Source organism: Schistocerca nitens, chromosome 1, assembly GCF_023898315.1.
Source record: "Schistocerca nitens isolate TAMUIC-IGC-003100 chromosome 1, iqSchNite1.1, whole genome shotgun sequence".
NCBI classification, from domain to species: domain Eukaryota; kingdom Metazoa; phylum Arthropoda; class Insecta; order Orthoptera; family Acrididae; genus Schistocerca; species Schistocerca nitens.
In genome coordinates, this window is record NC_064614.1 from 871,326,035 (window position 1) to 871,352,628 (window position 26,594).

Below are 26,594 nucleotides of genomic sequence, written 5' to 3' on the forward strand. Positions count from 1 at the left end.
AACCTCCTCATTCCTTACCTTATCAGTCCACCTAATTTTCAACATTCGTCTGTAGCACCACATCTCAAATGCTTCAATTCCCTTCTGTTCCGGTTTTCCCACAGTCCTTGTTTCACTACCATACATTGCTGTACTCCGTACGTTCTCAGAAATTTCTTCCTCGAATTAAGGCCGATAATTGATATTAGTAGACTTCTTTTGGCCACAAATGCCCTTTTTGCCATTGGTTTTGATGTTCTTCTTGCTCCGCCCGTCATTGGATATTTTACTGCCTAGTTAGCAGAATTCCTTAAATTCATCTACTTCGTGACCGTCCATCCTGATGTTGAGTTTCTCGCTGTTCTCATTTCTATTACTTCTCATTACTTTCGTCTTTCTTCTATTTACTCTCAATCCATATTCTGTACTCATTAGACTGTTCATTCCGTTCAGCAGATCATTAATTCTTCTTCACGTTCACTTAGGATAGCAATGTCAGCAGCGAATCGTATCATTGATATTTTTTCAGCTTGAATTTTAATTCCACTCCTCAACCCTTCTTTTATTTCCGTCATTGCTTCCTTGATGAACAGATTGAACAGTAGGGGCGAAAGACTACATCTTAGTCTTACTCCCTTTTTAATACGAGCACTTCGCTCTTGATTGTACACTCTTATTATTCCATCTTGGCTCTTCTACATGCTGTATATGACCCCTCTCTCCCTATAGCTTACCCCCACTTTTCTCGGAATTTGGAACATCTTGCACTATTTCACATTGTGGAACGATTTTTCCGGGTCGAGAAACCCTATGAACGTGTCTTGATTTTTCTTCAGTCTTGCTTCCATTATTAACCGCAACGTCAGAACTACCTCTGTCGTGCCTTTACGTTTCCTAACTCCAAACTGATCGTCATCTAGCGGGTCCTCAGTTTTATTTTCCATTCTTCTATATTTTATTCTTGTAAGGAATTTGGATGCATGAACTGTTAAACTGATTGTGTGGTAATTCTCGCACTTGTCAGCTCTTGCCGTCTTCGGAATTGTGTGTATGAAACATTTACGAAAGTCATATGGTATGTCGCCAGACTGAAAGTTTCGGCACACCAAAGTGAATAGTCGTTTTGTTGCCACTTCCGCCAACTATTTTAGAAACTCAGATGAAATGTTATCTATCACTTCTGCCTATTTGATCCAAAGTTCTTCAAAGGTCTTTTAAATTCTGATTCTTATACTGGATCTTCTGAATCACTCCTGTTTATTCTTCTATCACAGCGCACAAGTCTTCCCTCTCATAGAAGCTTGTCCTTAGCTCATGGCCTTCATGGTCTTGCGGTAGCGTTCTCGCTTCCCTCGCACGGGGTTCGGGGTTCGATTCAGGGCGGGGTCAGGGACTTTCCCTGCCTCGAGATGACTGAGTGTTGTCGTTTTGTCTTTATCATCATCATTCATCCCCATTAGAGTCGGAGGAAGGTAATGGCCAACTACCTCCGCTAGGACGTTGCCTAGTCGGCGGTGCGGGTCTCTCGCATCGTACCCTACGCTCCTCGGAATATGGGACCTCATAATCATCATCATCATAGAAGCTTCCAATGTATTCTTTCCATCTATTCGAGCTCTCCTCCGCTTTTAACAGTGGATTAACAGTGGAATTCCCGTTGCACTCTTAATATTACTACATTTGCTTTAATGTCACCGAAGGTTGTTTTGACTTTCCTGCATGCTGCGTCTCTCCTTCCGACATTACTTTCTTTTTAGTTTGTGAAGAATGAAACTTCAACAAATAACAAGCATCAGCTCTGTACCGGACGTTGCTATAAATCAACGGATAGAGTTGAAAATGTGTGCCCAACTGGGATTCGAATCTGGGATCTCCTGCATACTAAGCGGGACCTCTAACTTCTACGCCACAGAGGACACAGGAATTAGAGACGCTGCGCAAACGTATCCGAAGCACGCCCCCACCAGACCCACATTCTCAGCTTACTCCACGAAAGATTTGCTCCCTGGCCATTAATTTCAATGCTCGGGCAGGGCCTGTTCCAGCATGTGTTCGAGCTTATGGTGGCTTCCGCACAGAAATGATCCTTGGGTAGTGATCGCCGTATGGTGTCTGGTCTTTCAGAGATGTCAGAAAAAGACTCACCATGGTGATTATGGGTTCTAATCCCGGCCAGGTACACATTTTCAACTCTCCCCGTTGATTTCTATGAGCGTCCCATACACGGCTGATGTTTGTAATTAACAAAGAAGAATGCGTCAGAAATGACGTTCAAAAGCATATGAGATTCGAAAAGTGTACCAGAGAATGGTGGGAGGGCATGACTAATTACTTAATTTAGTATAAAAGGCGGTACAATAGTTTAAGGAAATAGGGGTGACATGGAAAACCACTTAACAGAACAATAAGTTAAGTGCCGACAATGGGCCAAACATTAGGTCAAGACACCCAGAATACAGTGCCGAACATAATGTTATGCAACATGTTTGCTCCATGTAATTACTTCTTACAAGACCTACATGTTTCCAAACAGCAGAGAATGATGAGCAACCCCCACAAACTGATTTTTTTTATAAATAAACAATATACCCATGAATTTCCTGTTATGAGACACTTCCTCTCCACAACAAGATCTATTCTTAGATTATGTCAGGGAAGGGATGACAGCACCCTCTGGTGGCAGTACTACGAGCTAGGCCTGGACCTCATAACGAACACACTGTTTCCTGCTGTTTCCCCCACCCCTGACCGCCATCTTGTATTACATCATGGAACGGATGACAGCACCCTCTAGTACTGTGTACTAGGTCACTCGGACTCCAGACCTCGTGGATAACACACTGGGTGGAAGTACTGCCTCTAATTGTTTAAATAAAGACTGAAAATAGAGCCTTATGTCCAGCAAAGGTCGAGTCCTCTTCCTGGCATTTCCTAGGAGGGTGTGATGGTCGGATGAGATTAGTGGAGGTAGCCCAAGTAACCTTTCTTTCCCACTATTTCCTGAGGTTAGTAGAGACAGCCCAAGTGGCCTATCTCTATTACCAATATTTAAATTTCCCTCCAATCCCTAGGAAGAGGTGTGGTCAGGTGACTTAAGTTAGTGGAGATAACCAAAGCTACCTATTTTCCCGTCCTTTTCCTGGGTTAACAGAGGTAGTCAAGGTGTGTTGCATTGTGCTGATGGAATTTGAACTTCCCGCCATTTTCTGGGTGAGGGGAGAGGAGGGGGGGTTAGGTTAGTGGAGGCAGCACAATTGACCTATCTTCCCGCCAAATTCCACCATCTTGGATGGCATCATGAGCTGCTGGCAAGTCTACAGGCCGCCATATTGGATAATGTCATCGCCGCCATCTTGAATACATCTGGCAACAATGGAGTGTAGGGTGACGAACTTTGCTAACTACTGAGAGGTGGTTACGAGGTCCAAGCGGGCAAAGCCACAAGCTGTGCAAGCAGGGCCCGCGCAGAGCGAAGATACTGGAGTGCTTCACTAGGGTCAGCGTCAACTACAAGCAGCAGGCCGACATCCCGTCGGTTGGTTGGCAACATTCGTGTTGGACGACCACTCGCGGTCAGCTGTCTGACTGTAATTGGCACCACTCAGAAAACGCTGTGACGAACAGTGGATCTACGAAACTGCTTGTTGATAAAGTGGAGTAACTTAATGTAATCCTCGCAGTGATTTGCTTCTTTGTGTACCCCTGCCCTAATTCTTATTTCCTGCTTTTTTTTAAAAAAAACACCTAAGAGACCAAACTGCCGTGGTCATCGGTCCCTAGACTTACACACTACCTTAAGTAACTTAACACTAATGACAACACATACACACACACACACACACAGACACACATGCCTGAGGGAGGACTCGAACCTCTGGCGGGAGGGGCCGCACGAATAGTGACATGGCACCTCTTACTGCGCGGCCACTCCGCGCACCTTTTCTGGTTTGTACCCGACCCTCAAAGTTTTACTCGGTCGGCTCTTTGGTCGTAAACATAGGCAGTAGTATTGTACTAAGACACTAGTTGTCGATTGAAAATTTGTCCCACTATTAAATTTCTTTTCCTTTCTGGTTTGTACCTGATCATTAATGTTCTAATTTATCAGCTCTTGGTCACCTCATTACTTCCCTCTTTCCCCCTCCTTAAATCTCCCTTCCCCAAAACTCGCTATACTAGTAAACATCTACTTTACACACCAAAATATTAATGTACACCTGCACAAATCTTCATTACAATTGCCAATTTTTCTCATGTTTATCATTATTGTTCGATTTTTTTTGCTGTTATTATTATTGCTTTTATCATAATTTGTATGTATAGCACCTGTTGTAAAAATACTGCCACCATTTACTTTATTAGGTCTTAGTCATTACTCTTTATTCATGTTGTCACTAGAGTAATCTAATTTTCTTATTTAAACTATTGTCCTGATGTAACTCTGTGTGAAATGCTGCATGTGCGGAACACTGGTCCGATGTAAGAGAGGGCCTGATGGCCCTAATCTGATCAGGTTAAGTAAATAAAATAAATAAATAAATACAGCCGGAACAATTGCACTAAGGCACAGGTTGCCATTAAACAAAAGAGGGACCTTTTGGTTAGATTTAGCTGTTAACCGATTCAGTTTTTTGATTGTAAATGCATTTCTCAGTGATTCGTTTTAATCTGAAGAACCTGCTGCACTAAGCTGTTCGTTTCCGTGTTTGAAAGAGCGGGTCATTATTAGTGTATTTTAGCTGGATCTTGTGGTTTCGTCGAGTGAGTTCTCTTGTAGTAAGTGTTCACAAGTAAGGTTTTAAGACGTTCCTTCAGAGCGGTCTTAATAACTGACAGTTAGTTTAACCTTGAAAGTATTAACAGCCAACTAGCAGCATGGCTTTAGTCAATTGTCAGAAGGGGCGGGTTGCTGCCAAGTCGTGCCTTGGTGCCGATTGAAATTAGGAGGGTGGTTGCATTGAAGTAAGCGTTACCATTGTAATATTGTTCCCTAATCTGTTTCATCTTTAAGCAGAGGTGTGCATCTTAACCCCGAACCTTTCGACATATAACCTTCAAATTAAAAGTTACGTCATTTGTTTCGAGTAATTGAGTCACTCTTGTCACCAATGGTGCTTATATAGTTCTCATCTGTTGCAGAAGGGCATTTAATAAGACAGACTGTCCAGCACGGTAGTAAATTCCGCTGTTTCAACCGATAACGGGCGGGCTTCCCGTCCGGCCGTCTTATAATCATTGTCATATTGTTTGCTGTTTTTTTTTCTACACAGTACTTCAGACTTCTTTTACTACGATTAAAAGCTTATTCAATGTTTAAGGTTAAAAGAATTTTGCAAATTTGTTCATTTTATTAAAGAAAATTTTGTGGTTAAATGCTTTGATTATCTGTAAAACACAGTTTATATATTGTTAAATAAACAGAGTGCGTGAAAAGAAAGTTATATTGGTGGGTTCTCCCTTGCACGTTTTCCTTCATTCCAGTAAGAACCACGTATCACCGAAGACATTGTCAGGATACTCCGTGTATCTGTTGCCGCCGCTAACACTTCTCAGCAGCAATTACAAGCTGTGTGCAAGACTTTTGCCACTTCATTTAAAACCAGCCCTTAAAGTTTAGAAGAGGAAACATCAGACAGGAACTGGAGGGAACACCGCCATTCACCCGCCAATTTGTGAGAAACGCGATCCGGTAGCTATCGCACATGCGTGCAGGATTCAAGGCGCATGCTTACTGTAGTCTTAGAGAAAGCCTTCGATACAGTCAGCCATGACTTTCTGCGTGCAACGACGATGGCGATTAATATTCCATAACGGTTCATCGTGACAGTAAAGTGGCTTCTTCACGGACCATAGTTAATGGTCTCACTGAAAGGACTTTTGACAGGACCAATACAGATAAAATGTTCTGTAAGTCTCTCTTCATGGGACGGTTTGCACTAGCGATTGAGGCGCTGTTGATGCAACTCCTCAAAACGATACGGGGCGTCAATGTGCGAGTAGATAAATTTGTTTATCGGTTTTCGCTGGTGATGTAGTCCTTTTAGTACGCTCGTACGAAGAGAGTACCTAGGTCTGATTAAGAGATAAGGAGAAGCGGCTGGTGCACAAATGAATAGGCGAAAAAAGGGAATCATGAACACTTGTCGCATGTTACCTGCGGAAGGACGCATTAAAGTGGTTACTAAGATTAAATGCTTAGAGGAGGACAGAATCTCGGAGATATCATTGACACAAAAACAGAGCAACCCCTGTAGCGCTCGTCAGGTAATGTGCTTAATGGAAACCCACAGACAACACGCTGCTGTCCGTTTCAAACAAATTTGAAACCAAAGACATTGTCGTCCGTCCATATACCTCAGTATGTCAGAGAGTTGACAGACCCTTGAACGGGACACTTGACTGTTAGCGTCTGCAGGAGTCAGAGTTTAGCGGCCTGCCGCACGGGGGCGGCGCAGTACGCCTCCCAGGGGTGTCCGGGTCGGCGGTGAGTGGCCCTCGGCCCTGAGTGCGGGTGCGGGTCCGCCCCCGCCCGGCCACCGGGGCGCCAGTAATTACACGCTGGCCAGGCAGGCCGCGGCAATTACACGCGGCCCCAGTAATTTGCAGTCGCTGGCCGGGCTACACGCGTCACGCTCCCAGCCGCCGGATCACAGCGCAGTGGCCTCTGACGCCGACGGGCGAAGCTACCCGATTACGTAGAATTACCTTTCCATATCGTCCGAACAGACATAAAAGGCATCCTGTTCCATTCTGTTCCCCTTTTCCTACAGCCAGATCGGAGCTACGTCTGTACGAACCAGACGCTCCTTCTATCGGTTATCACATCATGCGCAGAAGCATAGGTTACGCAGTTTCAAACTTTTCTACCCTTGAGACATATTATCCTCTCGAGGGTCTGTTAGTTGCTCCACAAGCTGAGAACAACCTCTGTGATTCATGCTAGTCTCAAAGGGAGCTCTACTGTTTTCTGGTTCATGAACACTTGCTTCTCCTTGATTAACATTTTTACATGCTACATTCATATTGTACGCAAACATACTACCAGTAAATTCTCAATTCGCGTATTTATATATTTACTAGCTGACAATTCTGCTTTCCTCGGTATTCATTCTTTCAATTTTCTATTAGAAACGAAAACAAAGGAAAAGAAACAAAACGAAATGTATTTCTAGTGTAATATCCCGGACAGTTTCTCTACGCTGGCTACATCTGCTTCGCGTGTCTACAACGCGATTTTGTAAACGTCTCTATGGCTTTATAGACTGCAATTGTTTCCTTGTGCTGGCGTTTGCGCTTCACAGCTAAAAGTTTCCGAAAGCGCTGTCAGGTGTTAGGGATTTCCTTAAGTTGACTTCACTCTAGGAATTTCTAGTAGTAATGAATAATTGTGTCAATACTTTATGCATGATGCAGCATTTTTTTTCAAGCATCTCTGTGTTTAAGATGTCACATCCGTTTAACTACGTGACGTACAATGGTGTATTTGTGTAGGTAAATTCAGTGTCATTCGTCGATACTGTATGCAAAATGTGTTCCGAATAGAGCTAGTAGCAAAGAAGTAATAAATTTAAACGTCAAGCACGACGCGGAAGATTTCCACGTATATAAATGTGTATTATGTCATATTTCCTGGACTTTTATAGACAAGTGATTCTTGCCACTACAGCGATTGTTGCCTGACAGTAAGGGATATGTGTACGAAGTTTGGTTGAATACGGTCCGTTGGTTTAGGATATAATGTGGACCCGACTTACGCTGGAGAAAAGTTAGCGAAAATTTTGGGCACGCGGTGCAAATCTGGCGCTGAAAACCGTTTGCTTGACAGTATGGCATCCACGCCAGTATTTTCCAGGCCATACCGTGACTGAACAGTACGGCTACGAAGAAGGGAGAACGTGCGCTGTTACTGAAACTGTTTCGTGTGAACGGCAGCAATCACAGTGCTGCATTGGGAGAGTAGTGCCGAGTAAAAGGTCTGAGGGCATACCCGACAGCATTAAATGGTTTAATGAAGATGATAATGAAATTCAAAAACACGAGTAAGCCTGGTGTGACAGCTGGAAGATAAAGGCTTCCTGTCCCGGTGGAATTTACTGACGAGATTAAGATGGTATATGAAGACGGTATCTGTTCTTTCGGACATGTCCAGATACCATCGGTGACCATGCAGCGCTCTAGAATGGAAAGATAATTAAATGTCCGAAAGAACAGATATCATCTTCACATAGTTAAGGGTAACTGGCCATTGACCTTCTTCCTCTGTGCGGATGCACTCGTATTGCCCGACCTCTTACGGGACTCTGTAAGATTGCCTGTCGCGAGTAATGAGTGTAATGGGCAGGGGCACTATGAACGTAATGTGTGGACATTAAGTTGGGAATTCGGGTCTCATGGGGAGCGGGCAAGGAATAAGTCCCTGCAGTCGCACTATCCTATGTGCCCTCTGTGGCTCATATGGGTAGAGCATCTGCCATGTAGGCAGGAAATCACGGGTTCGAGTCCCGGTCGGGGCACTCATTTTCAACTGTCCCGATTAATGTAAACTAATGCCTGTCGGCAGTGTAGGGTCGTGATTTAATAATCATTCCAGTTCCTGACGAGGTTGCTGTTGCCGTAAATGACTAGGCAGCACCTGTCCCACATAGTGACAGCGCTCGTGTAGAGAGTTGTCCAACCCCTGGTCAACAGTTCGGACAGTTTTCCACTCTCTTTTACTCTGGTACTCGTAAGGGATCCAGACCTTCCAGCAACGGAAACTCATGATCCACAACAACGTTCTGAAATTTCTATTCGCCTTATAACACCAGTCGAAGTTAATGACATCTGGACAGCTATATTCTTTGGAGTGACAATGCCTATTTTCTACTGAATGGTGCAGTGAATACACAGAACTGCCGAAGTTAGAGTTCATCCGCGTGCTGAGCACGAAGAGCCATTGCACTCGCCATATGTGACTATGTGGTATGAATTGACGGGGATATAAATTTTCAGTCCGTTCTTCTTTGTAGAGAATACACCAGATGGCCTATCAGGTATACCATGACGACTGCATGTTACCGAGACCCCCTTGTGCAGCATGTGATCCCTGCTTTCGAAGAGCGCAAATGGATGTAATCCGCTGTTTACATGCAAGGTGAGGCAACACTTCATGTCGCTCGCCCAATGAAAGACGTGCTTAATGCGGCCTTCCATGAAAGTGTTATCTCCAGAGGATTTACCAGGTGTATGGCTCGCAGCATCACCCGTTCTAAATCCGTGTGGCTTTTGGCTCTGGGGATATCTAAGAGAACACCTTTACGAGGAACAGGTTCGATCTCTATCTGTTCGGAATGCTATCATATAGCAACACGCTGCTGAGATTACTGCAGAAACTGTTTCCAAAATGGACGTTTGCTGGTCTTCATTGACGAACATTATTGCTCCGTCTTAATCGAGCACTTACGAATTGTAAAACTGTTTTTATTTTAGTTTTTTTTGTTAATTTTACCTAACAGTTTCGTGCATTTTAACAGCTTAAAATGAACAATTCCACCATTGTATTCGTCAGGTCTTCTAACTGCGCGAAGTGGCCGTGCGGTTAAAGGCGCTGCAGTCTGGAACCGCAAGACCGCTACGGTCGCAGGTTCGAATCCTGCCTCGGGCATGGATGTTTGTGATGTCCTTAGGTTAGTTAGGTTTAACTAGTTCTAAGTTCTAGGGGACTAATAACCTCAGCAGTTGAGTCCCATAGTGCTCAGAGCCATTTGAACCATTTTTCTAACTGCGAAACTACTGTGATTGTAAGGGTAAAGTTTAGATCGAATTGTCAAATTAAGCGTAACGTTTACAACTGTATTTTTCCTTTCATTACTCTCGTACAAAAGTTTAAAATCATAAGGGTAACGAAATAGCTGACTATGCTGGTAGCGTAGTGGCGTTATAAATAGAGACCAGAAAAGGTCGAATATCGGGTATAGTTCAGGTGCTGGTAGGACGGAATATGACGTGTAACATATGTTTTGGGGGTAGAGGTGTGTAGCCCAATCGAAAACTAATCCCTTTACGAAATATAACTACAGTAAAGTTCCTAAAAAAATATTCTGTTTATTTATTTCTGTGTGACTAATCATTTGCGCATAGCGGGTGAGTATATATACACTCCTGGAAATGGAAAAAAGAACACATTGACACCGGTGTGTCAGGCCCACCATACTTGCTCCGGACACTGCGAGAGGGCTGTACAAGCAATGATCACACGCACGGCACAGCAGACACACCAGGAACCGCGGTGTTGGCCGTCGAATGGCGCTAGCTGCGCAGCATTTGTGCACCGCCGCCGTCAGTGTCAGCCAGTTTGCCGTGGCATACGGAGCTCCATCGCAGTCTTTAACACTGGTAGCATGCCGCGACAGCGTGGACGTGAACCGTATGTGCAGTTGACGGACTTTGAGCGAGGTCGTATAGTGGGCATGCGGGAGGCCGGGTGGACGTACCGCCGAATTGCTCAACACGTGGGGCGTGAGGTCTCCACAGTACATCGATGTTGTAGCCAGTGGTCGGCGGAAGGTGCACGTGCCCGTCGACCTGGGACCGGACCGCAGCGACGCACGGATGCACGCCAAGACCGTAGGATCCTACGCAGTGCCGTAGGGGACCGCACCGCCACTTCCCAGCAAATTAGGGACACTGTTGCTCCTGGGGTATCGGCGAGGACCATTCGCAACCGTCTCCATGAAGCTGGGCTACGGTCCCGCACACCGTTAGGCCGTCTTCCGCTCACGCCCCAACATCGTGCAGCCCGCCTCCAGTGGTGTCGCGACAGGCGTGAATGGAGGGACGCATGGAGACGTGTCGTCTTCAGCGATGAGAGTCGCTTCTGCCTTGGTGCCAATGATGGTCGTATGCGTGTTTGGCGCCGTGCAGGTGAGCGCCACAATCAGGACTGCATACGACCGAGGCACACAGGGCCAACACCCGGCATCATGGTGTGGGGAGCGATCTCCTACACTGGCCGTACACCACTGGTGATCGTCGAGGGGACACTGAATAGTGCACGGTACATCCAAACCGTCATCGAACCCATCGTTCTACCATTCCTAGACCGGCAAGGGAACTTGATGTTCCAACAGGACAATCCACGTCCGCATGTATCCCGTGCCACCCAACGTGCTCTAGAAGGTGTAAGTCAACTACCCTGGCCAGCAAGATCTCCGGATCTGTCCGCCATTGAGCATGTTTGGGACTGGATGAAGCGTCGTCTCACGCGGTCTGCAAGTCCAGCACGAACGCTGGTCCAACTGAGGCGCCAGGTGGAAATGGCATGGCAAGCCGTTCCACAGGACTACATCCAGCATCTCTACGATCGTCTCCATGGGAGAATAGCAGCCTGCATTGCTGCGAAAGGTGGATATACACTGTACTAGTGCCGACATTGTGCATGCTCTGTTGCCTGTGTCTATGTGCCTGTGGTTCTGTCGGTGTGATCATGTGATGTATCTGACCCCAGGAATGTGTCAATGAAGTTTCCCCTTCCTGGGACAATGAATTCACTGTGTTCTTATTTCAATTTCCAGGAGTGTAGAAGGCTCGTGCATGGTATTTGAGGGCGAGAAATAACATTGCGGATTGCATAAAACCACATCGTTAGGGGCAGCTGAATCACACTGTATATTATTACCGCGATTGTAACGCACGTTGGGTTATTTTTCAGTTTTTTTTTAGAATGTGTGATATTGAGCACGCCCGTGGTCAGTGAGTAGGTATTGGCATCTGCTGCTCATGAATTTACGTGTCATTTTCCTTGTACCTGGGCGTTAGGACATACAAAGTGTGGTTGTATCTGCATGGCATTTATCTTTCCTGAAAAGGTGAGGCGCATTTATGGTGATAGGGCAGTTGAAGACCTTAACTGCAATTTGTCTTCGTTTGTGTTAAAAGCCCTTTTACATGATATTACATTGACACTTGACGGCCGGTGTGGCCGAGCGGTTCTAGGCGCTTAAGTCTGGACTGCCCGACCGCTACTGTGGCAGGTTCGAATCCTGCCTCATGCATGGATGTGTGTGATGTCCTTAGGGTAGTTAGGTTTAAGTAGTTCTAAGTTCTAGGGGACCGAGACCTCAGATGTTAAGTGCCATAGTGCTCAGAGCCATTTTAACCATTTTTTTGTGCTTACTGTCTCTAAAATGTGTCATGATTACAGTTGGTCATAGAGAAGTAATAAACACAGTGTTACAATGTCGTGCTTCATGTAGTACTTTTATTGCATAAGCAGTGAAAAACTGTACGTAATAAACATATATCGTTTCACCATTTAGTAGGAGTTGTCAGCGAGATAAAAACTCGTCAAGGTTTGAAATTATGTGTAAAATACACTGAATAGCCGAGGAAACTGGTACACAAGTCTTATATTGAGTAGGAGCCCCGCGAGAACGCAGAAGACTTTGCTTTCCATTTTTTGGAACGAGGCAGTGGGATCACAGTAAGAAAAAGATGCTGCAAACATGGGCTCTAATACGCATATCTTAAGAGCTATGAGCACTTGTGATGTGGAAGAGATGTTTTTCACATTATCGAAGATGAACTGGTGCTGATAGCTCTTACGGTATGCAGAGTCAGTGTTTATTCTACTTTTTGATCTTGGTTCCGTCATACTACCCCCTCGCAAAATATGGAAATCAAAAATCTTAAAGTTGAAGAGATGGATTTCATTGTATCGAATGTGAACAAGTGCTCATAGAGCTTAACGCATTTTAGACTCCACGTTTAATAGATATTTCGTTCTTGTTTTGGAGTAAAGAACCTCCCCGTAAACCTAGATGGCGCGTTTTTTTGGACACACTGTACAAATAAATACCAGGGCTACGCAGAGTGTCTCCGCTGGTATATATACGTGGTACCACAGATTTACCAGTGTCAGAAGAAAATTGTCATGCGTCCAACAGGGAAGTGAATTGAAAGAAAACGACGACATGTTAAGGAAAATAAGACTTTGAGTTCCTGAAAGGACAACAGAGAAAACTCGAAGAGGCGACAGAAACAACGGTGAAATACGTGAAAACGGGTGGATAAAAGTATTAGTATTCTCCAGTATCGTGAACCGTTTCTTTGAAAGAATTTTCTAGAACGAATTATCGCGGAATAAATCCATAGGAATGATCATTTTGTCATACTGGTGGTATCGAAAGTTGAAGGTAAGTGGTTTCATCGATACAGCGAACTGTGCGCTTAGCAATAGTATATCATTTTCGTCGGTCGCTACCTGCCCTTGGTACAACGCGTGGGCAGGACCTGTGCGTGTGGCACACCAGCGCGCATGCGCGAGCGGTGTCCGTGACCTGCGGCCGCTTTCAGTCGACAGTGACCGTGACCGAGCCACGACGATCTTCTTACCCGCGTCCTGCCATCCTCTCTGTGCCGTTGCCCATAGCTATAACCAGCATTACGGGGTAGCTCAAACGGAAGGGCTGCGGAAATTTCTTAGATGGAACTGTTCATTCCGAAATAAGGATCTGTTATGTTATAGACAGACAGAGTTACTCGAAAATATAATTTGTATATGCAAAGTAATTTACTTCTATTCCTCTCGTTCTTCGTATTAGATAGCACGAAATCTCTGTGACATTGTAGAAAGTAAGTGAAAACCACTTTCAATGTTCTACACTTCTCTCGACATTAATCTGAAATACTAACACCGGTTTCGTTTAATTTAGACGTCCTGGGTTGAAAGACGATCTATAACGTATTTAAGGAAGCTGTGGTCTGCCAAACGTTTAGCCAGAAAAACTCCTACTTCTTTAAAGGTGAGCATCACTTACGAGAATTCGAAACTACGTATCACATGCGAAGTCTTCCACAAAGTATTACAGGCTTCTTTGTGTTTAATACAACTGCGGAAAACTGACGTTATTTTGAGAACTTCGACAATTTTTTTCTTGTTTTACCTGGTCGAGTCCTTTCACGGTCTCCAAACATGTAATTTTGTGCACCACCTATCGTTGTTTCCATATTGTAGAGGAAGTTACAGTGACATGTTAATCTTCTGTTCTTAAACTCTGAAGGCGTCGGACTTCTTCTATTTACAACTGATTCATCACTTAATTCATAGTTTAATTAAAGGGAAAGGGACTGTGACAAAGGTACAGAGCATTTACGTATTTTCTTCAGGCTACTGTTTACAGCTGAATATATTTCTTGAAATACATAATGAACACTGTGGCACTTTGTAATTAAATTTACTCACGACCGTTTTCAGTTATACAATGAACGTTACAGTGCAAAAATATCTGTTGCAAAGACTACATCTCATGGTATTCATGCTTTTAAACGTGATGTGAAGAACATTGCATGACTTGAAAAAAAAGTGTAAGAAATGTAAGTACTCAGCATCACAGCTCAGGTTCAAGCAATAACAGGTAGTCTATAACTCGTGAAACTGCAGACAACCCTGTTAGAGGAGCAAACACAGCTATGAGTATTTATCTTCCACGAAACCGATAATTGTACAGTAATAAAGGACCAAAATGCAGCCGAAGTGGATATTAATACCGAAGACTTATGAAACTTTCTGGCAGATTAAAACTGTGAGCCGATCAGAGACATCCCTCAGGCTGTGGCTAAGCCATTTCCCCGCAATAACCTTTCTTTCAGAAGCGCTGGTCTTGTAAGCCTCAGTAGAATTTCTGTGAAGTTGGGGAGGTAGTAGAAGAGGTACTGGTAGAAATAAATCTGCGAGGACGGGTCGTGAGTCGTGCTTGGATAACTCAGTCGGCAGAGCAAGTGTCCGCGAAGTGCAAAGCTCCCGATTTAGTTTGAGTCCGACACACAGCTTTCATCTGCCATGAAGCTACATATCAGCGCTCACTCTCCTTCAGAGTGAAAGTTTCGTCCTGGAGACTACTACTTGTTGTTGCTTCTGCCACTGCTGTAAAGCTGAATACATATGTTTCTTACGTTTTTCAAGCTGTGCTATGTTCTTCAGGTCAAGTTTAAAGACATGGTTGCTCATGTGATTGAAGCTGGTCATGAATGAATTGAGTTACAAGACAGTACAGTGTTCATCATAGATGACAACAAACTACACACCAATGTTAGTTGGTCAATAAAATTAACTTTCATTGTATTGAAAAAAAGACACATGTGAGAAAGTCGTGTCACAATGTTATGCACGGTGCACTCACGTTCCTGAGTTTCTTGGCTAGTAACCACTTGGCTGTTGCATAAGGAATGGAAAATTGAATACATCGAAAAAAAAAAAAAAAAAAAAGAAAACTAATACGAAAATACGACCAGTGCCTACGACCATCCGGAAACCCCCAAAACATACGTCCTTTATATCAGCTGCATTGTGCTGCCACCTACTGTCAGCTACTCAATATCAGCGACCTTAGTAGTCATTAGAAATCGTAGAGATCAGAATGGGGCGCTCAGCGGAACTCACAGATTTCGAACGTGGCCAGTCGATTGGGTGTCACTTGCGTCATACGTCTGTACGCGAGATTTCCACACTCCTAAACATCCATAGGTTCTCTGTTTCCGATAAGATAGTGAAGTGGAAACGTGAAGGTACACGTACAGCACAAAAGCGCACAAGCCGACCTCGTGTGTTGACTGACAGAGACCGCCGACAGTCCAAGAGTAATTGGGAAACATCTTCAAATGGTTCAAATGGTTCTGAGCACTATGGGACTTAACATCTATGGTCATCAGTCCCCTAGAACTTAGAACTACTTAAACCTAACCTAAGGACATCACACAACACCCAGTCTTCACGAAGCAGAGAAAATCCCTGACCCCGCCGGGAATCGAACCCGGGAACCCGGGCGTGGGAAGCCAGAACGCTACCGCAGGAAAACATCTATCCACACCATAACACAGGAATTTCAAACTGCATCAGGATCTACTGCAAGTACTATAAGTACTATGACAGCTAGTTGGGAGGTGAGAAAACTTGGATTTCATGGTCGTGCGGCTGCTAATAAGCCGCACATCACGCCAGTCAATGCAAAGGACGCCTCGCTTTGTTGTAATGAGCGTAAAGAGTGGACGGTTGAACAGTGGAAAAACGTTTTGTGGAGTAACGAATCACGGTACACAATGTGGCGATTCGATGTCAGGGCGTGGGTTTGGCGAATGCCCAGTGAACGTCATCTGCCAGCGTGTGTAGTGGGAACAGTAAAATTCAGAGGCGGTGGTATTATGGTGTGGTCGTGCTTTTCATGGAGGGGGCTTGCACCTCTTGTTGTTTTGCGTGGCACTATCACATCACAGGCCTACATTGATTTTTCAAGCACCTTCTTGCTTCCCACTGTTGATGAGCAATTCGGGGATGGCGATTGCATCTTTCAACACTATTGACCACCTGTTCTATATTCACGGTCTCTGGCGGAGTGGTTAGACGAAAATAACATCTCTGTAATGGACTGGCCTGCACAGAGTCCTGACCGGAATCCTACAGAACACCTTTGTGATGTTACGGAACGCCGACTTCGTGCCAGGCCTCACTGACTGACATCGATACCACTCCTCAGTGGAGCACTCGGTGAAGAATGGGCTGCCATTCTTCAAGAAGCCTTCCAGCACCTGATTGAACGTATACCTGCGAGAATGAAAGCTGTCATCAAGGCTAAGGTTGGGGCAAAACAATATTGAATTCTAGCATTCCCGATGGAGGGCGCAACGAACTTGTAATTTTTAACCAGGTGTCCGAATACTTTTGATCACATAGTGTACATTATGCCACTCCGCACCACACCCCCTGGGACCACCAAAACAATAATATTCGTCAATGCTCGTGGGTGCAATAAGTGATCCCACCTATTCCCAGGTGATGGTATATGGAACCATGTCGAACATTATCTTCTGGGTAGTCCAAGTATAATGGAGGGGGAGGAATAATTTTGCTTGGACGTACTCACCTCCAAATTTCTGTAGACGGTACACTCGCTAATCAGCATGATCCTGACACTGTACTAACTACCCATGTGTGTCTTCTCAGGGAAACATTTGGCATTGATTTAATTTATACATATGCCATTGGGCGAGCGCTTCGAATTGCGCAGGTGGAGGAGTTTTTGAAACTAGAGTATACTCGGCTAATGGATGGCCTGACCGTTCCTCCGAATTAAACCACGCCGAGCACGTGTGATATGTGTTAGGGAGACCTATTGCAGAACTTCAAGATTCACCAACGACCATTCAGCAGTTGTCAGATGCTCTGTTGGAGGACTAACCTTTCAGCCAACCAGGGATTACGTTGCAAGTTGGTTAGCTGATTGGTTTGGAGGCCCTTTTTCCACATTCAAACGGGTCGCAGAATAAGACCAACCCCCAAAACAGTCTCTGAAGTAAAAAAGACGGAAGACTAACACAATTAAAGACAAAATGAAAGAGGCAAGACAAAAGTGGAGAACGTGCACTAAAAGGAAAAGAGCGGTAGATGGTATTAAAAAAATACAGCAAATAGGCTGGCTGATCACAAGAAGAAAAAAGGGCGAGCCACCAACTCTGCAATATGAGAACTTTTAACATGGCAGCGTGTAATCAATCGTGAATAATTTAATGATTATAAAGAATCTGCGTCGATTGCAAGTAGAAACCGGATGTTGACCTAGGTTTTGGCGCGGATAACCACGCCTTCTTCGGAACACACTAAGACTACAAACTGCCTAAAGAGGCATGGTCCAACATTAATACAGAACGCCCGAAAGGGCAAAAGACTCGCATAAAATGTAAAATAAACGGTACCTGTGTACCATGTTAATAGCTGTACTTTTCACAAACGTCAGAAGCGTGCTTCCATACTCCAGCCAACGTTCGGTGGGCCGCGGGCTCTCAGGTAAACGGAGGTGGCGCCGGCTGCTAGGCTGTGAGAAAGTCGGAAAGGAACGCACATGCACAAATTGAGAAATCGTCTTCTTCCATGTGATTGTCATAGACACTGTTGGCAATGTGATGGGAAGGTTAAAGTCCTCCACAACGTGGCTAAACTTGGGCAGATGTGGATGACAGTTTACTTGCTTTTTACGTAAGTGTGAGTGAACCACATGTATTTTCATGCAAGAGTATAATAGTGATTTCTACCGAGTATATTTATTTTACTCGAGTAAATGCGCGTAAGGATACGGGGTAAAGCGAAGGAAAAGAAAGGGGTGTGTAAAATATTTAGCTACTATGGAAAAAGTAATTATTACATTTGTCTGTCGTCTCAATAACAAAGCATAAAGCAAATGAAAATGTGATCACAAAATTTTAATCTATGCTCATGCCAGTTACTTATACTTAAACCAAACACTAAATGTAAGTGGTATCAAGAAGAGGACTTAATAACTACAAACAACCAATGCAAACATACAGAACGAAAATTATGTCTTCCGGATGAAGTCAGTTCACTATGGGTGAAAAAGTCAGCCTGCGAATGAGAAAAATTCCATTAGAACAAGCAAAGTCACAAATTCATCAAAGCAAGTACATGCCAATAATCGTCTTCAATCCCTCACGTTGCTGCTCACAAAGAAAAATAATGCGTGTTTTTGAAACAAAGTATTTTTCTCCACAAAGCAAAAACATGCATATTGCTAAAACAAAGTGGTTACCTTCCTGTAAATTCATAGATTGGTATTATCGGTTTTCAACACCTTATCGCAAGCAATCAGAGAAACACACCAAACCACAATAAAAAAAACACATACTAAGGGAGAATCATCATTTAATTCCTAACCATCCCTAACGTCAACATGCCATACTTCATATCATTAATCATAAACGTCTCCTTAACAATCATAAAAAATTCGCTACACTCACTTCTTATTGTCTCAGCATATCCTCATTATGAAAATTCATAAATTGTCGCTTCACATACTTCATCTATAATAAATGCTTAAGTCTTCACTTGGCATATAAAACCTACAGTAAGATTCTTACAATCAATAACGAAACCATGGCTACAGCTCAGTGTCAGAGTATCTCAGTGCAAGAAGCTGAAATTAAATGTCTCCCCCGATTATTGACAGTATATGTTATACATGTGCAAATATATAAATATTAACTGTTATATCATTCGTATATGGAATCCAACATTGTATACGTCTGCACGTTAGCCTGTAATAGAAAATTCATTATAACCCTCCAAATTCGATTTTATTGTTTCTGATGTTCCTTTTATCTTCTGTGATGCCTTTCTGTCTTCTTTTATGTAGCGTGTGCTTGCAGAATGATGGACTGTGAAGATCCGGGTCAGTTACCTTAGAATATGACGTTGCGTATGCTCTGTACAAACACTGTATCTATTAAATGAAAGTAATGACATAGTTAAAATAAACATACGAAATGACTTATAATACTGTATGTGGCAACAATTTGTTATTTCTGTGTACACACAAATGTGAGTGAAAGAAAACCTGTGGAAAAACCTTAACTACTAACTACGTCTACACTTTTGACATCAGAAGAAACTTAAATACCCGGTACGTGTTGTCAGACGTGATCGCCGTACATTAGTGCGCTGTTATCATCATTGGGGAAAGAAAGTCAAATAAATATTCAATAAATGGTTTTATGTTGGTGATGCGATGAACACCTCTAGAAACTTCTTTCTGGGTGTTTAAAGATTTACTACGTTGGGATTTGGAATTCATCGAATCCGAAACGATACATTATAAAGTGATGAAATATATGACACTTGTTCTTTGCTTTACAAGAGAACGGGCGTGCTCGAACTAAAATTTTTGGTCCAACTCCGAATTGTCTAGTGTGACTTACCTTCTTTTGTTTTTTTCTCTTCTCAGAGGCCTTTTTTTGTATCAGTAATTGCAATGCCATTCAGTTCACGATGACGTAAACACTGTGACTTGGGGAATGAAACAAGTTAGTATATTTTGTCTCGCGAATTTTTATTCTTCGAAACAAAATATGGCGAGAATAAAGTTAAATCATTAGGAAATGAATAAATCGAGTCCTGAAAAATCTAAATATATGTGTTCCATTCAGTGTGTTGTCTGTGGCAATAAAGTCTACATAGTTTTCCTATCACTTTCACTATTCTTTCACAAAGGTTGGAGGAAGAGACCTACCTGGAAATAAAAATGGCTTTGATCTTTCTGTATTGTGCTCTGTTCTCAGTTATAACCTTTTCTGCACGTCCCACGTGTAGTAAAAAATTCTTATTTAATGTAGCTGAAATAGTTTTAGCTGTAACTCTGCGAAGTGGCGTAAATGGAACAAATCTAGAAGTTAGCTCAACTGCAGCAAATATGAACGAAACACCGTTATTGCTCTTTGGAATCGGCCCATAGAGGTCAACCGACGCTAAATGACGTAATGTACTGGGGTTAATTTGGAAAAGTGAGCCAAGTGTGATGTAATGTAATATTTCGCTTGTTGGCATAGTTTGCATTTCGCCATAACGCGACTTATTCTTTTCTCACAGTTCTTGAAAAAGGAAGATTGGCGAAGTATGAGGAAACACTTCCTTGGTCCGTAATGAGCACAGGTCATTTGTTTCGCCATATCAATTTGTTGATAAGATCATCAGGAATACAGAGAAGACCAGTATTACTTTCTAGTTGTACAAATTTGGAAAGGATGTGATTTCGTACCAAGTAATGATCTGTGGTAGTAGAATTTTGTTTGTTATGCTATAACTCTTTGATATTCTTTCACACTGGATAGTTATCCTACTTTCTGGTAATATCTTTTGACACAGAAGACACAAAGGTTTCAAACGCAACTTGTTGGATGTAATGAAGGTGGAATTCTAAATGACAAAATAGTGTGGAAGCAGTCGTTTAAGAAACAGTAAGAGATCTTGATGAAGCGTCAGCGATTGTATTTTGTGTCCCTGGAATATGGATGACAGTGAAATTGAATTCCTGTAGATAGTGTTTCCATCGTCCTACACGATCTTGTGAAAATACGGTGGACATGTGGAACTGAACTAAACGGTGGTCTGTATACACTTCAGTATGTTCGCCATACAAGAAATCACGAAGTTTTGTAAAGACGCTGAAGACCGATAACGTTTCGAGTTCTATAATGGAAAATTTTCTTTGCACTGGAGAAGTACACGATTTGTAAAGTCAATTCTTTTCACGTCTATCACTTAATTTTCTTCTATTTTCTGGAAGCGATGGACTCCAAGGGCCATTTTGGAGCTGCCTGTTGTAATGCAAAAATCTCCGGAAAGATCCTCGTGTAATTACAGAGTGGCATCCAACAAAGCGCGTTCCAAATTCAGAAATTCTGTTAGCGCCTGATCATCACAGATCCTATTTGAGTTTTTACTAGTTAGCTGAGAAAATCTTGTTATATCGAAATCCATGTAACGAATGAAGCCCCTAAAAAGTTGATGATGCGAAGCAAACTTCGTAGTTGTTTTTTATTTGTGGGAATAGTGATGCCTCGGATAGCCTGAAGTTTATCTGGGTCAGGTTCAATGCCGTCTGAGATGACGTGGCCTAAAAACTTAATAGCTGATTTTCCAAACTCTGATTCACGTAGACCGACTGTAATACCGTGGCGTGAGAATGTACCCGGTATTGCATTCAACTTACTGTTAAGTTTATGCCATGTTGCTACTGCAAAAAGTATGTCATCTACGTACATCGTGATCCTTCATTTTCAATCAGGTGGAAGAATGGTTTTCATCTCACGAATGGACATTGGTGGTGATGTGATAAGGCCGAAAGGTAATTTGCAGATTTGATAACAATTACCGAAGCATAAGAAGGCCGAGTACTGGGGTGAAGTTCTGTTTCCCTAATTCCAAACTTTAAATCCAATGTCCAAAATACTGTTACTCCATGAAAGTTTTGTAGCACTTCATCAAGTCTCTGTGGTCTATCAGCTTCTGAAACTACAACGTCATTAATCCGTCGTGGACCTAACACAAACCTCTACAAATGAGATTTCCACTCTGCAGCGGAGTGTGCGCTGATATGAAACTTCCTGGCAGATTAAAACTGTGTGCCCGACCGAGACTCGAACTCGGGACCTTTGCCGTTCGCGGGCAAGTGCTCTACCATCTGAGCTACCGAAGCACGACTCACGCCCGGTACTCACAGCTTTACTTCTGCCAGTATCTCGTCTCCTACCTTCCAAACTTTACAGAAGCTCTCCTGCGAACCTTGCAGAACTAGCACTCCTGAAAGAAAGGATATAGCGGAGACATGGCTTAGCCACAGCCTGGCGGATTTTTCCAGAATGAGATTTTCACTCTGCAGCGGAGTGTGCGCTGATATGAAACTTCCTGGCATATTAAAACTGTGTGCCCGACCGAGACTCGAACTCGGGACCTTTGCCGTTCGCGGGCAAGTGCTCTACCATCTGAGCCACCGAAGCACGACTCACGCCCGGTACTCACAGCTTTACTTCTGCCAGTATCTCGTCTCCTACCTTCCGAACTTTACAGAAGCTCTCCTGCGAACCTTGCAGAACTAGCACTCCTGAAAGAAAGGATATAGCGGAGACATGGCTTAGCCACAGCCTGGGGGATTTTTCCAGAATGAGATTTTCACTCTGCAGCGGAGTGTGCGCTGATATGAAACTTCCTGGCAGATTAAAACTGTGTGCCCGACCGAGACTCGAACTCGGGACCTTTGCCTTTCGCTGGCAAGTGCTCTACCAACAGAGCTACCGAAGCACGACTCACGCCCGGTACTCACAGATTTACTTCTGCCAATATCTCGTCTCCTACCTTCCAAACTTTACAGAAGCTTTCCTGCGAACCTTGCAGAACTAGCACTCTTGAAAGAAAGGATATAGCGGAGACATGGCTTAGCCACAGCCAGTAGGAGACGAGATACTGGCAGAAGTAAAGCTGTGAGTACCGGGCGTGAGTCGTGCTTCGGTAGCTCTGTTGGTAGAGCACTTGCCAGCGAAAGGCAAAGGTCCCGAGTTCGAGTCTCGGTCGAGCACACAGTTTTAATCTGCCAGGAAGTTTCATATCAGCGCACATTCCGCTGCAGAGTGAAAATCTCACTGTGGAAAAATCCCCCAGGCTGTGGCTAAGCCATGTCTCCGCTATATCCTTTCTTTCAGGAGTGCTAGTTCTGCAAGGTTCGCAGGAGAGCTTCTGTAAAGTTTGGAAGGTAGGAGACGAGATACTGGCAGAAGTAAAGATGTGAGTACCGGGCGTGAGTCGTGCTTCGGTAGCTCAGATGGTAGAGCACTTGCCCGCGAAAGGCAAAGGTCCCGAGTTCGCGTCTCGGTCGGGCACACAGTTTTAATCTGCCAGGAAGTTTCACAAGCCTCTACGCTCCGTCTTTTATGGTGCCCACGTGCTGTCGGTTCAGTAAAGCTTTGTGGCAGCATTGATTCTAATTCTTGTTTCACTTGGTCTTTGTAAATAAAGGGCACTGAGTTATGCTTTGAAACAAAGGTCTCAGGAGGCTTTATTTGGAATTCATACACAAATCTTCTCATAGTACCGGGTACATTGACAAAAACATGTGAATGTCATTGTAAAACTCCTTGTAACTGTTGTCTGTCTTCATCTGTTGCTGCTTCACTGTTAACTGCCTTTGCTTTAATTGTCTGCGAAACATCGACATTACAATCTTCATCTGCATTGTCGGTAGTAAAAGACGTGTCGGTGAAAAATGATGTACACCACTGTGTATTCTTAGTATACGAAAAAGTTCCAATCTCTAATCTCCTAATTTCCTGTTCCTCCACTGAAATGCTATGCTGAAACTCTAATGCAAGTTGCCCGTTATTGTTGGGTAGTGGAATATAAGAGTCCCTTAAGTCCAAAATCGCTTTATGTTCAGTCAATACCTACCATAATATTAGTAGTTAAAAGTGGTGATGATCCCATAATTTGCATTAAATGTATAGCCATGAATAGTAAATTTTTTGTGTGTCTGTAGTTTTACATATACTCCTTTTCCAGGAACTACTCCTTTAACTTTGGCCTTTAGTAATGGGAATGTAGGGTAAGAATTATTCGCATTGCATTCATTAAATGCTGCATCACTAATCACTGTAACTCGAGATCCGTAGTCAATTGCTGCGATGAAATAATGTGAGTAAATTTGCGTGTTTATAATCGCATGGTACACTTTCTTTATATTGTTGTTCTTTTTCCTGCAATAAAGTGTCTCACGCTTTCCAGGGTGATAATATGTTCTATTACTGAGTTCATATTGTCTGTAGATGACGTTTTGCTGTGGACGTATACAGTATGTAGAGCTTCTAGTCATTGTCTGTTAAGAGGATGGAAGCGGCTATTTGGTTCATGTCATACGAAGTCTTCTTGCTGGCCATAACTATCATTTTGCCTGTTGTTATTGTAGTTACTGTTTCTGAAATTCTGATTGACGTTCTGTTGTCGTTTATCGATATCTGTTTTATGGTACCTGATGACGTGAACGGAAGTCATTATTTCGATTAACATAATTGTTTCCATGACTATTATTATTGTAAATCTGCTGTGACCCGTAATTTTGCTGAGACTAATTGTGATTCCTATTCTCTTGCAACAGAAACTGTTGGTTGTTGCCAGCAAATTTTTGATTTTGTTGCTGACTGTACTGAGGCTGCCAGTTAAAATAGTTTCGCCCGTTGCAATTATTCTGATACCTCTGACTATTGCCGTGTCGTCTGTTGTGTCTGTTACTAAATAATCGGTTATAACCTTGATTCCTATTACGATTGTAACCTGTGTTGTTTTTGAGAGATATTTTTCTTAACGAAATAGTAGTAACGAAAGAATAGTGAGACTGCTGAATTTCAAGTAACTGAAGAAGGTCGCGGAATACATTAATACTTTCTTTTTGATGACCTGTGGGTAAAGAAACGCGTAGTGAGCGTGGAAGTTTTGAGATACAAAGGTGAATGAGAGCTGACTGATTAAATGGGACTGTTCAATGCTGGCTCTGTTCACCATACACTCAAAAAACTGCGTAATATTTGCAAATTGCGAATTCACAAAATTGGGCTGGGAGATTAACTGATTTTTGACGCCACGCTGTGTCGTTCCGACCAATATGCCGCAAAAAGTGCATCCTGAAATTCTTCAGGAGAATAGCATTATCTGGTTGTGGAGGCATTCGCATTGGGCGGGCTCACCTTCTAAGAAAGTACAAATGGGCCCTAATCTGTGAGTTACTGGCCAAGCTGGAGGTAAAGAGAAACGGAAATTCTGGATCCAGTCTAACAGGTACAAGTCAGTATACAGAAAGGTAATGTTTATAGTCGTAACTATCACGTCTTGAAGAATTTGTAGATCGTTTCTCTCGTAAAATATTTGCGAACGTGGCTGTTCTGCTTCAAAGTCTCTGATTCTTCTCATTTTGGTAACGTGTTGTTCATATGTAAATCCATCTGACCATCCATGAAAATTGTCTGGAGAATCAGAAGCGCTTTGTTAATATGACGTTGTTTTCACAATGATGGCAAGATACTTTTTAAACTATTAATCTACTGTGCGTTGATGTTATTTATTGTTTGCTAGTCATGCTGAAAAAGCTGTAATCAAAGAAATTCTCCTGTTCATGTAAAAGGTGTGGGAAGTGTGTCTGCCGAATTTGAATCTGTGTTGAGCTCTGATTGTTCGACTTTCTAAGAAATGTCCTCTATTTTTACTGTTAGAGATTGCAACTGTGCCGTAGTGTCTTTGTCAAATTTATTAAATTCCGATTCCAAATGACTGATCTGTTCCGAATGCTTGAGTGTTTTAAGTTAAAGTCTTGCCTCTGCAGCACTGGGAACTACTTTATTTATTTTCACAAGAAGCAAATCTTCCTCTATGTGCATTGTTTCTTTAATGTTTTTTAATTCATTACCTACTTCAGTAACTCGTTGTGAAAATAAAGTTTCCAACTGTGCTTGATTTTCTGCAAGTGCTTCTATAGGGTCAGAAATCTTATTTAGTTTTGTGTGAATGTGGTTTGTTAGCTGATTCTCAAATGTTCCATTGTGATTTCGTAATTGTTGGTCAGTATGACTTGATAGAATTTTGTTACTTTCTTTCTGTTTCGTGTCCAGATTCTGTCGTAACATTTTATTACTTCCTTGTTGTTGAGTCGTAAGAATTTTATTATTTTCTTGTTGTTTTTTTTGTCAAGATATGTCTCCGAATTTAGTTTTTTTCTGTGAGTAAAATCTAAAGCATAGTCCCGTGATCACTGGTCTTTGAAGAATTGCTGTTAATCACTTTGTGATGAGAGGATTGTTTATCAGTATACTCATTACCTACGTTTTGTGTGACCTGACTTTATAATGTTTGCTTTGTGGTGGATCCCGCCTGTCTAAAACTTGTGAAGTTCAGTTAGGTGCATCATTAACGAAATAAATGTTTAAGCTTGCAAACACATTGCTATCCGAATTCAGTAACGTTTAAGTATTTGCTGGATCGTGACTGTCAGAGGGATAAATCTACCTCTTGCATCGTCAAGATTATTTCACTTTTTAAAATAGGATGCAATAGCTCGTCTGAAATCATGGTGTTATTTTTCGCTGAAACAGACATAGTTGATGATTACTTGTAGGAGAGCTACTGTTTGCCGTCTTAAGTGGCATCACAATAAAGAATAATATTCACGAAAAAAATTATCAAAATGAAATATGTCGACCCGAATGAAAAAGAAACGACAAATGTTTAATTTATAAGCGCAGCGCAAAAACAAAATACGAAAAAA